Genomic DNA, 10838 nt, shown 5'->3' with positions numbered 1-10838 from the left:
GAAAGAAGTGGAAAGCTAGGGTCTGGTAGCTTCTCCAAATCGTGAATGAATCGTGGGAAAGGGCTGTCCGAAAAAACAGACTTAAAATTGAGTTCTTTTCAGCTTAAGCTTATCTGGACCTCTAAGCCATTCAAAAGCTCTAAAAGAACTGGGCCTGATTCTGGTCGTTGTTTATCATCAATAAATAAAGGCAAATAATCGAATTCGGTAGGCACGTCTCAACAATCAGCACGGACCAGTCCACCACGACTAGACGTCGTCCAAGCACCAGCAGCGGTAGTCGGGCTTGGACATCCTCAGCAGCTCCTCCGGCGACATCCGCTCCAGCTCCCGCTGCCTCCACGCCGGGAACGCCTCCGCCACGCTCGCCGGCGGCGGCCCCGTGCACCCTTTCACCTCCCCCTTGAGGCCATGCCTCAGCGCGCGCATCCTCTTGTACAGCCGCATGGCCGCCACACAGTCGTCGTAGGGGTGTTGGTGCCCACCGTTCTGTATCTCGTACCCGAGGCAGCTCTTGGTCAGGAACTTGAGCGAGTTGCTCATCAGCCTGCTGCTCGTCTTCATCAACGGCGGGTAGGTCGCCGTGTCCCGCTTCAGGTACGCCGGGTAGTCCATGCCCAGCCCGTTGAGATCATGGTCCAGCCCGTGGCCAACCAGGATTCTCGCGCCGCCGCGTGCCGTGCGGATCTTCCACGGATCCTCGCCATTGAGGAGGAAGTCCTCTACCCGCTTCCTCGCCTGCTTCACCGTCGTGGCTGAGTCGCGGAGGTGCTCTGGGCGGATTCCAGTCATCTCGTACCGGTAGTGTGTCACCGGGATGAGCGGCTTCACGAAAGACTCGTAAAGGATGTTCTCGTGCTCGTCGACGAGGCACACGCGCGCGCACACGTCCAGTGTCCCGTCGCTGCCGCCGCCCACCATCTTGCACCCCAGCGCCACCGCACCTCCATGGCCGCCTCCCTGGATGCTCATTCTTGACATGCTTCGGGTGAGCTGGCTTTGCGTCGGAGCGCTGGAGAGCTGGCAGGCGGCGCGGTGGGCACGGAGGGCGCCAGAGGCAGGGAAGACGGCGAGGCAGAGCTGGCAGCCGCGGGCGGCGAAGACACTCGCGCAGCCCGCCTTGGGGAGGACGCTGCCGAATCCGAGGTGGTCGCGGAGGGCGTCGAGGGAGCGGCAGTGCTTGCCGCAGACGCCGCACCGTGGCTCGTGCGCCGAATGGTGCGAGAGACGCATGTGCTCGACCAGGTGCTCCATCCGGTTGAACTCGCGGTAGCACGCCGCGCACTTGTTCCGGCTGCAAGCAAAACAAGTCCTCATCGGTCAAAAGAAAACATATGTGTTGCATGCATTAAATGTTTGTGTTATGGTGCAAATGTGCAATGTAGCACATAATTAAGAAGAAACATAACTGCTAGCTACATGCTGCATCAGACTTAACTCAATTAATGGTTTAAATTTCCTGCATCAATTGAGAACCAACCTGAGGTTGGGTGGTTAGGAGGATGGTTGTATCCCCAGCCCACCAGAGTTCAAACCCCAGGTTTGACATCTGTGTGTCTCACGAAAGGCGGAATATTCATTCAGTGGGAGGCGACGTTCCCGTCGACAGCGAGGCGCCTGTGATGACTTCGTCAATTTCAAGATCCAATCCGCCGGCTCAGTCTTTCGGAGGTGCTCATAGGGGTAGGGTGTGCGTGTGTGCGTTCATAGGGGTGAGTGTATGCGCGTGTATGTGAGCGCCTACGTTTGTACTGTGTTTCTCAAAAAAAAAAAAAAATCCTGCATCAATTATTACTACTCTCTTCAATCCAAATTACATATCGCGGAGCGGATTCAATAAACCTCGATAGATTTTAGTCAGTATTTTCCCCAAATTTGCGTAATTTGGGCTAGAGGGAGTACTAGAAGCTGATAAATGTCCCAACTATGTGTCTCAACTTATCATGTCATCTAGATTCTAGAGACAAAATGTGCAAAACAGATGACAGTTGAGCAGCATAGCGTAGTAGAGTTATTTACTGAAATGGAGGGTACAAGAAATGTTAAGACCAGTATCAACTGAACCTGTGAGCATCAGAAGAGCTGTCCATCGTCAGAAGTCACCTATGAAGTACTGGAGGCAGCAAGCAGGAGTTGTGTTGTGTTCGTGTGTGAGAAACCTCTGAACATCAATGTCTATTTATGTGCCTGCAACGTAAATGGAACTAGATTCTTGACAGCTTCGTGAATGGCAACGTGTGTGCTTCGCCAGTAGGGACAAAATGTGTCGGTGTCACCAATGTTCTCTGGGTTCACCTTTTCACAGCATGAGTTCCATACTAGTGTTATGCATTACTGCGGTATTATTATGAATTTATGATCATGGTGAATTGGTGAAACACAATGCTGCTAGTTGGCAGCATATTCATGGTTCAGGTTCAGGAGATGGAGGGGAACCGGCACCTGCTCTATGTCATCAGTGAAGCTCTGGAGCATATTACATGGCTGCGTTTGTCTCTTTCCCTTCATTAGTTTCTGATCATAATTCAGTTACTAAAGTACAGGCGCATATAAACGTCATCTACAGTAAAGTGCAAATTTTCCAGATAGTAGTCTAGTTTCCTCATGAACCCAGAGCAGTTTCTGCTTATTGTTCAGACAAGAACATAGACACCAGAATACTCTGAAGATACATTAGCTGGCTTTATGCAGAAAGAGATCAGGGGGAGATCAGATGCCCCGGTCAAAAGAACTGGTTTGAATAGGCAGGAGCAACTGATCCAGCCGATGGATGGAAATATCGGATTGGATTCCGGCCAGAGGTAGGTGCTGCTGCCGCGACGGACGGATCATAATCATTGGCTCCAGCCTTTGGCGGTGGCGGAGAGCCGCACAGGCTCACAGCTAGACGGCACAGAACCATAGATCCACACGGATATCCTAAGAAGTAAGAACATACTGTCTCGCTCTCGCGCTTTGGGTGATGGTGTCATCTCACCTCAGGGCAAAGGACTTTGTCCTGGGCATCGATCTTTTTTGTGTTCTCTGTTAGTGCAGATGCCTGATCAAGTCGAACATATTCAGAAAACTAAAGATGTTTGTGATCCCGACGTAGACATATTCGATCCTGGTCGGAGCTTAGTTTGGCATGTTGTCAGGCGAAGAGCATTGGCGTATAAATTACCTGCCCTCGGTGGACAAAATAGCACGTATTCGTGTTTCGAATTTTCTTAGAAACAATGCTAGGAATGCAGATCATGCTCTACTCGGTTGGCTTGTGTGTTTCAGTTGTTCTCTATCTGAGTTGCTGTGATTCTGATTAATTTCAGTAACTAGAGCAAGGAATTTTTATAATTTTATTACAGAAAATCAGTTAAGTTCCTATTAGTCTGAACCCTGTGGAGAACAAGACATCCACTACAGTTCCAACTGGAAGTAAAAACTGACAATTTTTTCACTAGAAAGGTAGCTATCCACCGCCAAAGGTCTGTCGAACATCCGCTACTTCTCTTGATTGCTCGGGTCTGGTCACAACTTTTTAAAATATATCATGTGCTCCATGTTTCAGTATTGTTCCTGATGCCTCTCGTTCCCACTTCCTCCTACAACTCTTCATTTTCACTCCCATCTTTTCTCTTGTACATGTGATTCCGTGATCCATCTATTCCATGCAGTAAACTAGTGCTAACATGTGAAACGAAATGGAAGATGCAACTTGCAATATATCTCTATATGATACGGTTTAGATGGAGCGGCATATGCAATGAGAAAATATTAAGGGTTGGCGGCATATTTATTATTTACTACTATCTATTGTCAAATTAATTTATTGCAAATTTGCCACCTCGAACATTCTGATTAATGTCATGTCCTGCAGATTAATATGCATGCTGAGAAGCAAAATAGGAAATGCTCACATCTAAACACTCAGGTAACCTTCCATGATCTTGAGCTTTCAATCTGAACTGGGCGGTTCAGACAACTTAGATAACTCCCGGACTCTTAAAGTTGTTTAGGTAATGTCAGCTTGAGCATTCATCCCAGAATATTTGGTGCATAATAAAACTTAAATGTAAATGGTCACTGCGTCTAGCTAACATAACTCGAGGCATTCACCTCTACCCAAATAAGCAAATACTCCACCAACCATCTGTCGTTGTGAATACTGTTGATCCTTATATATATACTGCTCCACCTTCGTTTGATAATTCACATAAAGATACAACTTCCACTTCAGTTCGGGAGTTACTACCAGTAGCTTACTACGCGGAGTATGTGGCAGTTACATTGACTTTTTTGGAAAGAATATAGGAAGAATCAAAGAGAGGTGTTAAACACATGAAATGGAACGATGGAACGCATCGAGAAAATGATGAAATGAGGAATGATTCTCGTAGTGGAGAAAGTTTTGGCTAGACCTGGCCGATATCAACGAGATCGAGAATATCAAAAGTTTCGCAAAAAAATAATATCAAAAACAATTTGTTCATTACGTTCTGATCAGTAACCGATCATGTCCAACATTACGAATCGGCAGCTCCGTTACTGTACATATGCAATGTGCAGATTGCAAGTTATTCACTTGAACCGATATTATGCCACTGGTAAGCATTACTTCAATATCGGTAACAGTGCCTATCAATGTCACCAAAGGCAAGTGCAAGCGACACTACCGGAATGCAGTTTCTGCATATTGTTCAGACAGGAACGTAGACACCGGAATGCTCTGGAGATGCATCGGCTGTCTTTTATGCAGAAAAGAAGGGAGAGAGATCAGATGCCCCAGTCAAATGAAAAAAGCCGATACATGGATGGAAAGATTATTGGATTGGATTCTGGAGGTAGGTAGGTGCTGCGATGGATTGGATTTTCGAGAGCCGCACATCCGGCGCATCGCCATGGATATCCTGCGAACATACCGTCTCTCCCTTTGGGCGAAGGTGTCATCTCGCGGCAAAGGGCATAGTTTTTTCTGAGTTATGTGAGTGACTGGCGATTCTCAGCTCGATCGTGTGTGGAATAAACTTCTTGAAAGCTAAAGCGCGGCATGGCATATTGGATCTTGTCACGGCTAAGTCTGGCATATCACGAGGCAGAAAGCATGGATCCGTGTATACCCGTACGTGTGTGCACGGTGCAGAAAATACAGTCACGTTTTGAAAAAGAAAAAACTAGGAAGGCTGAACATACTCTACTCCATAGTATTATTAATTTAGTGAGAACTTAATTCAATATATATATTGATTTCTGAAGACGGAAGTACAGAGAGCGGAAGTATACATATAAGCTAGTTGGTCTTGTTTGTACATCAACACTACAATTGTCATTAGCTCAACAATATCCGTCTCTTTACAATATTGTCCAACGAAAGAATGTGTTGGTATCTACGGTTTTGGGTCAATCTCCTATTAATATTGGTTTTAGGAGATACCTTAATGAACATAAATGGAGTTTGTGGTTGCATTTGTGTAAACGCCTAATGTCTTTGTTTGGAAACTAACAGATTCTGGTTTATTTTCAGTTAAAACTATGTATCTTGATCTTATGAATGGACATGCTAGATTTCTGAGAAAATACCTTTGGAAGATTAAAATACCCCTCAAGATAAAGATTTTTATGTGGTTTCTTAGTAATAAGGTTTTACTTAGTAAGGATAATCTGATTAAGAGAAAATGGACTGGTTGTCAAAAATGTTGTTTTTGTGATAACAATGAGACGATTGATCATCTATTTCTCTCTTGTCCATTTGCAAAATTGATTTGGAGAATGGTATTCTTTACTTATAACATTCCTCCTCCAACAAATATCAAAAAAAAAATGAAACAGTGTCTAGGAGGAACTAGAACACTATTGATATAGTAGAAGCGGGACTTGGCGTGACAATTTCAAAATTCGTCCCTGGCAGGGATCGAACTCTGGTCGTTAGGATGCGCCACTGCGATCCTAACCACTGGGCTAAGCCCACGTCGTCTCCTCCAACAAATATCACTAATATGTTTGGTAATTGGTTGAATGGGGTGAATAAACAGGATAAACATCATATTCGCATTGGCATTTCTGAACTTTGTTGGTTAATATGGACTAGTAGAAATGATATTGTGTTTAATAAACAGAAGGAAACCAATTTTTTGCAGGTTATTTTTCGTGCGGCGCATTGGATACAGCTATGGGCATACCTTCTTCCGGAGGACCAGCGGGATATTATGGATATTGGATGCAACCGACTTTTGGAGGTCGCACGGGACTGCTATTTCCAGGATACTGGATGGCGGGACATTAAAAGAATCGAAGTTTGAAGATGGATAGATTTTGCTTTTCTTTTCATCTTTGTTTGGCTGGTTACTGTTACATTTGTTTGATGTTTTTGGGTTGTAATAAGGATACTTGTTTGAACCTTCGTTTCAATAAAAACTTGACTGTGTGCATCTATTGATGCAGAGGCCGGGGCAATGCTCCCATATCGAAAAAACAATTGTTTTTCGGGTTTGCTAATATGCTACAAATGGTTTGCTACAATGCCTCTAGCGGAATCATTTTTTGCAATAAATGTTATGTTTTTTTCTGCAATAGTACAAAATTATTTATACAAGGTCTTCGACAAGAGTATCCGACAAAACCGGTTATTTTGCGATGGTAGTATAACTTTTTTTGCTACAAGGTTGCTGGCAAAGTGGTTTTTTCTATAGTGGCCGAACTTTTTCTCTGTCTACTAGTAGAAAACATGCCTATTCTTCCGGTTGGGAAGGGTCTTTAGTTCCGGTTTATCAGTAGGGACTACGAAATCGGGACTAGAGTCCCACTCTTTAGTCTCGGTTGTGTTACAAACTTGAACTAAAGGTCCTCCATGTGGATTGCGGACGCGCGTCAGGGCGGAGGAACTTTAGTTCCGGTTTGTAACACCAACCGGGACTAAAGGCTATTACGTCTATTTTTATCTAATTTTTTCCTATTTTTTCACTTCCTTTTCTTTCTATTTTTTCAGAATTTCTATTATTTGATTTATTTCACAAGTTTAGTCTCCAACTACACTTAATCTCTCGTTCAATTACTTACTCGTGGTCAAAATTTCCACTCGATCACTCTTCTTCACGCTACTCTAGCATTAGCACGCTTGACTTTCGAGTTTCTTCCGTTCCGCTTCCAAGGGCTCTGCGCACGTTATTGATATTATTATCATATAAATCCTATTCACTTATTGGTCACGATGTCACACTTCTTTATTATTTGAATTCCAAATAATTCTTCTCATGAATAAAAGTAATGATGTAATAATAATCTTGAATAAATTTTTTTTGCAAAACCTAAAACCTAAAAAAATGCATACTTCCCTTTGGCATGTTGAGAATCTAAAAGTTGCCTAACTAGGGAACCCCATTTTTTCGGATGTAACTTTTCGTAGATATATTTTCATATATTAAACGTTTATTTTTCCGAGTTCGTATGCCAAAGATAATCTCATTGTACCAAAAATATAGTGTTTCTGCAAAATAAATCAAAATTCACATTTGTTCTTTTTCATACCAATTAGATCACCTAACCTACCTACATCTAAAAGGATTTTAAATTTTGAATTTTCTATCATTTTCTTTTATATTTTACAAAACTAAAAAAGTGATCTAGGGGTGTAGAAGCAAAAAAAACCCCAGAAAACCTTTAGGTGTTACAAAACGGGACTAAAGGAAGACTTTCACACCGGCGAGGCCTACCGCAACCCCTTTAGTCCCGGTTGGTATCTCAAACCAGGATTAAAGGTTTCCGTTACGAACCGGGACTAAAACAATTCAACTTCCTAGCCGTTTGAGTCGGGACTGATGGGCACATTAGTCTCTGATTCAAATACAGCCGGGACTAGTGCTCCGGGCAGCTCCGAAAGAAAGCATTGTTTTCTACTAGTGAACTGCAAATGTGGCAATTGTTGTGTTCGAGCAAAAACCACATTTTTCGAGAATGGGCGTTTTATTACTCATAAGAAGCATTACACATGGCATCTGCATAGGTAGGATGCACATAGCCGTAAAGATCCACTTATTACAAACCGAACTAAATGAGAAAATTCTCAAGAAAAAGTTCAACAACGTAAAAAAACACGACTATGACGAATGAGGGTCAATCCGCAGATCACGCTGCCATCTATGTTGGGAAAAATAACCCTCGATGTATCCTCCAACCATGTAGAAACCTCCGTAAAGAGGTGTGGATGCTCCAAACGCTATAGAGGCGACCACAAACGGAGCATAGATGTGCATCAGTATATGACCTGTAAAAGAGAAAAAACATTTATTAATGAAAACCTTGTCATTTCTACATAGCCATAGCGACCAAATATTCGCAACACTACGAGGTGGATATAAGGTAAAAACCTATTTGGATGGATGAGCAAATAGATCTAGCAAATTGACATTGGAAAAAAAAGATATTTTATAGTCTCATCCTAGTGAAGAAAAACACATTTAATGGATCAGACATGGTTCAGAAATTTTTGTTTGGTATCTTCGGGTGTGGGGTGAGCAAGAACCACATTTAAAGAATCAGACATGGCTCAAAAAATTGTATGTTTCCTTGGCAAAGATTTACAGCGAACATATTAAGATCACTGAAATGAACTACTAGAGAAAAGTCACCGAAGACCTTGTTGTGGAACAAAACAGTCTCCCATGCAGGTACTTTAGGACAAAGCCTTTTTTTAACAAAGAAAGTATTCATTCAGGGAGCTCACTTGTGACTATCTAACAGATGTCATGCATTCCATTGGAGCGTTCATTTGTTCTTCAAATGGTAACACATAGAGAAAAGAAAACCTTCCTATGTCACTACTGTCTAGAGCGACTCCGGAGTGATCTCCGGTGGCGGTGCCGTAGCCCCTTCCTATAATAGGCGGAGGGAAGGGGAGGGCATCATGATCGGCGCCTCGTGTCGGTGGTCGTGGGTGCAAGATGGTGCAGCGCTAGGGCACGGGCCTGGAGCGAGTCGGGGAGGCGAGGTGGTTGCTGACGGCGTGCCGCGCCGTTCAAGCGGTGGTGAAGCTTCGGAGGCAGTAGACTCGATTTTGGGCCTCATAGCCCAATTTTGGCAATTGGGCTTCTCTGGGTGGAACGCTCTATGAGGCGTTGCTTCCATCTCCCCCTCCACTGCTCTGGCCAGCAGCGTGGGGGGCTGCTGGTGTTGCTCGAATAAGGTGGCGGTCCTAGTCACGTAAAGGCGTTGATCTGCTTGGTATCTATTCGTCTCGGTATGGCCGTTAATGAGCTCTGGAATGCTCCGTCAAAGGTCTGCAGGGTTACCGTATGATGCCCCAAGATCGTTGGAATAGATGGGATCCGGTCGTACTTATTATCATGTTTGGCTTTAGGAGAGCATTGCACGAAGCAGTCCGCTGCATGTTGAAACCATGCGGCATCTCGGTGTTTCGATTTGCATGGTGCAGACAGTGCTGGAGAATGTCATGGCAGCTGCAATTGAGGAATAGTCCTAGCGGACCTGGTCTGGATGGCGTTGAAGATTTTGTTTCCGAGTCATTTGTCTGAGCATGGCTTTGGGGGATATCCTCATCCATTCCGGACACGTTATTTGTGTGCCTCGTGTTTCATGACATGCAATAGGGGCATCGGCAAGCGGGAACGGCAACATTGGAGGAGTGTGGAGTCTTATCTCTCACGGTGGAATCCCAAGGTGTGGCGTTAGTGATGACCTTCTTGAGGATTTTGTTTTGACCGCATTGAATTCCTCCAGGTGAGAACCTAAGATCTTTGATTGAGATATGACAACATTTGTGCATTGTTCTCTTTTTTGTGACTTTGCTTTTGGAGAATGTGGACTCTTCATGTCTCCTTTGGCAGTGGTTTGCGATGCAGCTGCGAGTAACTGATCACTGTTCGCTCAATGAATTTATTTCTGAATTTGAGGACTCGATGCCGCAGGTTATACCTGGTGGGGAGACATCAGTGACGTCCCCACCCTCAGTTGATCAGGGGGAAAACGGTCTTCATAACCTACAGAAGATCAGCAACAAAAGTCGCCACCGCCTTCTAGTTATTATAAATGTACTGTACATCCCTTTTATTTTAATTTTAAACTCTTTCTTTCAAGTAGTTAGTATTGTCAAGGCGCAATTTCCTTGCCTTTTTTCTCAGTCAGGAATGAAGACGGGGATGACAACAAGTTTCTTTGCCCTCGTGCAAAAAGGATCAAGAGGCCCCTCAATAAAGCTCGTATCATATACAGAAGATTCAGGAATCCACTTCCACATGGACCACAAAGTATAAGGGTTCAGCCCAAAAGGGCTGAAAAAAACTGATTTCTCTTCTGGCCGCGCGTTTAGAAGGGAAGGCACGACCTAGTATTTTTTGGATAAAAGATCATCACGCTTGCAAACAATCAGGCTCGACCCTTGCTGTGGAGTAGCTAAAGCACACAGATATACGCGGAGCTCCAACAGGAGCAGGAGAAGAAAACGGAGAAATTTGACTACATAGAAGCGGATGCGCTCCAGAAAGCAAAAGAGACTTGTAGCCGGCAAAGGAGACTCACGATATTTTAGTTTTATTTACACAGCGCTATATATATGTTCACGATCCTCTGTCAAACATGTGAACTACCTATGGTTTCTTCCTGCGATTTCTCCTGTCGCCGAGCCCCTGTCGTTGTGCCCGTCGATACATAGCACATACTGCTAGCTAGGTCGCGTTGCTCCATGTGCATACTTTTTCTCGATCCAAGATTAAATCTCAAACACTTACATGAATGCATGTATGAATCAGGAAATGGCTAGCCGCTTAATTGATTCTAGTTTCTGCTTCTGTATGCATACAATTTGTCCAATACCTACAAGAGTTAGTATGTCTCTCTCATTTACTACTCGT

The 10838-nt window shown here is 44.1% G+C and overlaps 1 pseudogene; it reads right to left on the bottom strand.

Moving 5' to 3' along the window:
• Nucleotides 1-218: 218 nt before the first annotated feature.
• Nucleotides 219-2090, bottom strand: LOC124664120 (annotated as a pseudogene).
• Between the last annotated feature and the right edge of the window lie 8748 nt (nt 2091-10838).

The sequence above is a fragment of the Lolium rigidum genome, chromosome 6 (genome assembly GCF_022539505.1).
Source record: "Lolium rigidum isolate FL_2022 chromosome 6, APGP_CSIRO_Lrig_0.1, whole genome shotgun sequence".
Lineage (NCBI taxonomy): Eukaryota > Viridiplantae > Streptophyta > Magnoliopsida > Poales > Poaceae > Lolium > Lolium rigidum.
Note: the sequence above shows the minus strand (reverse complement) of the source record. Positions and strands in the feature narration are given on the sequence as shown.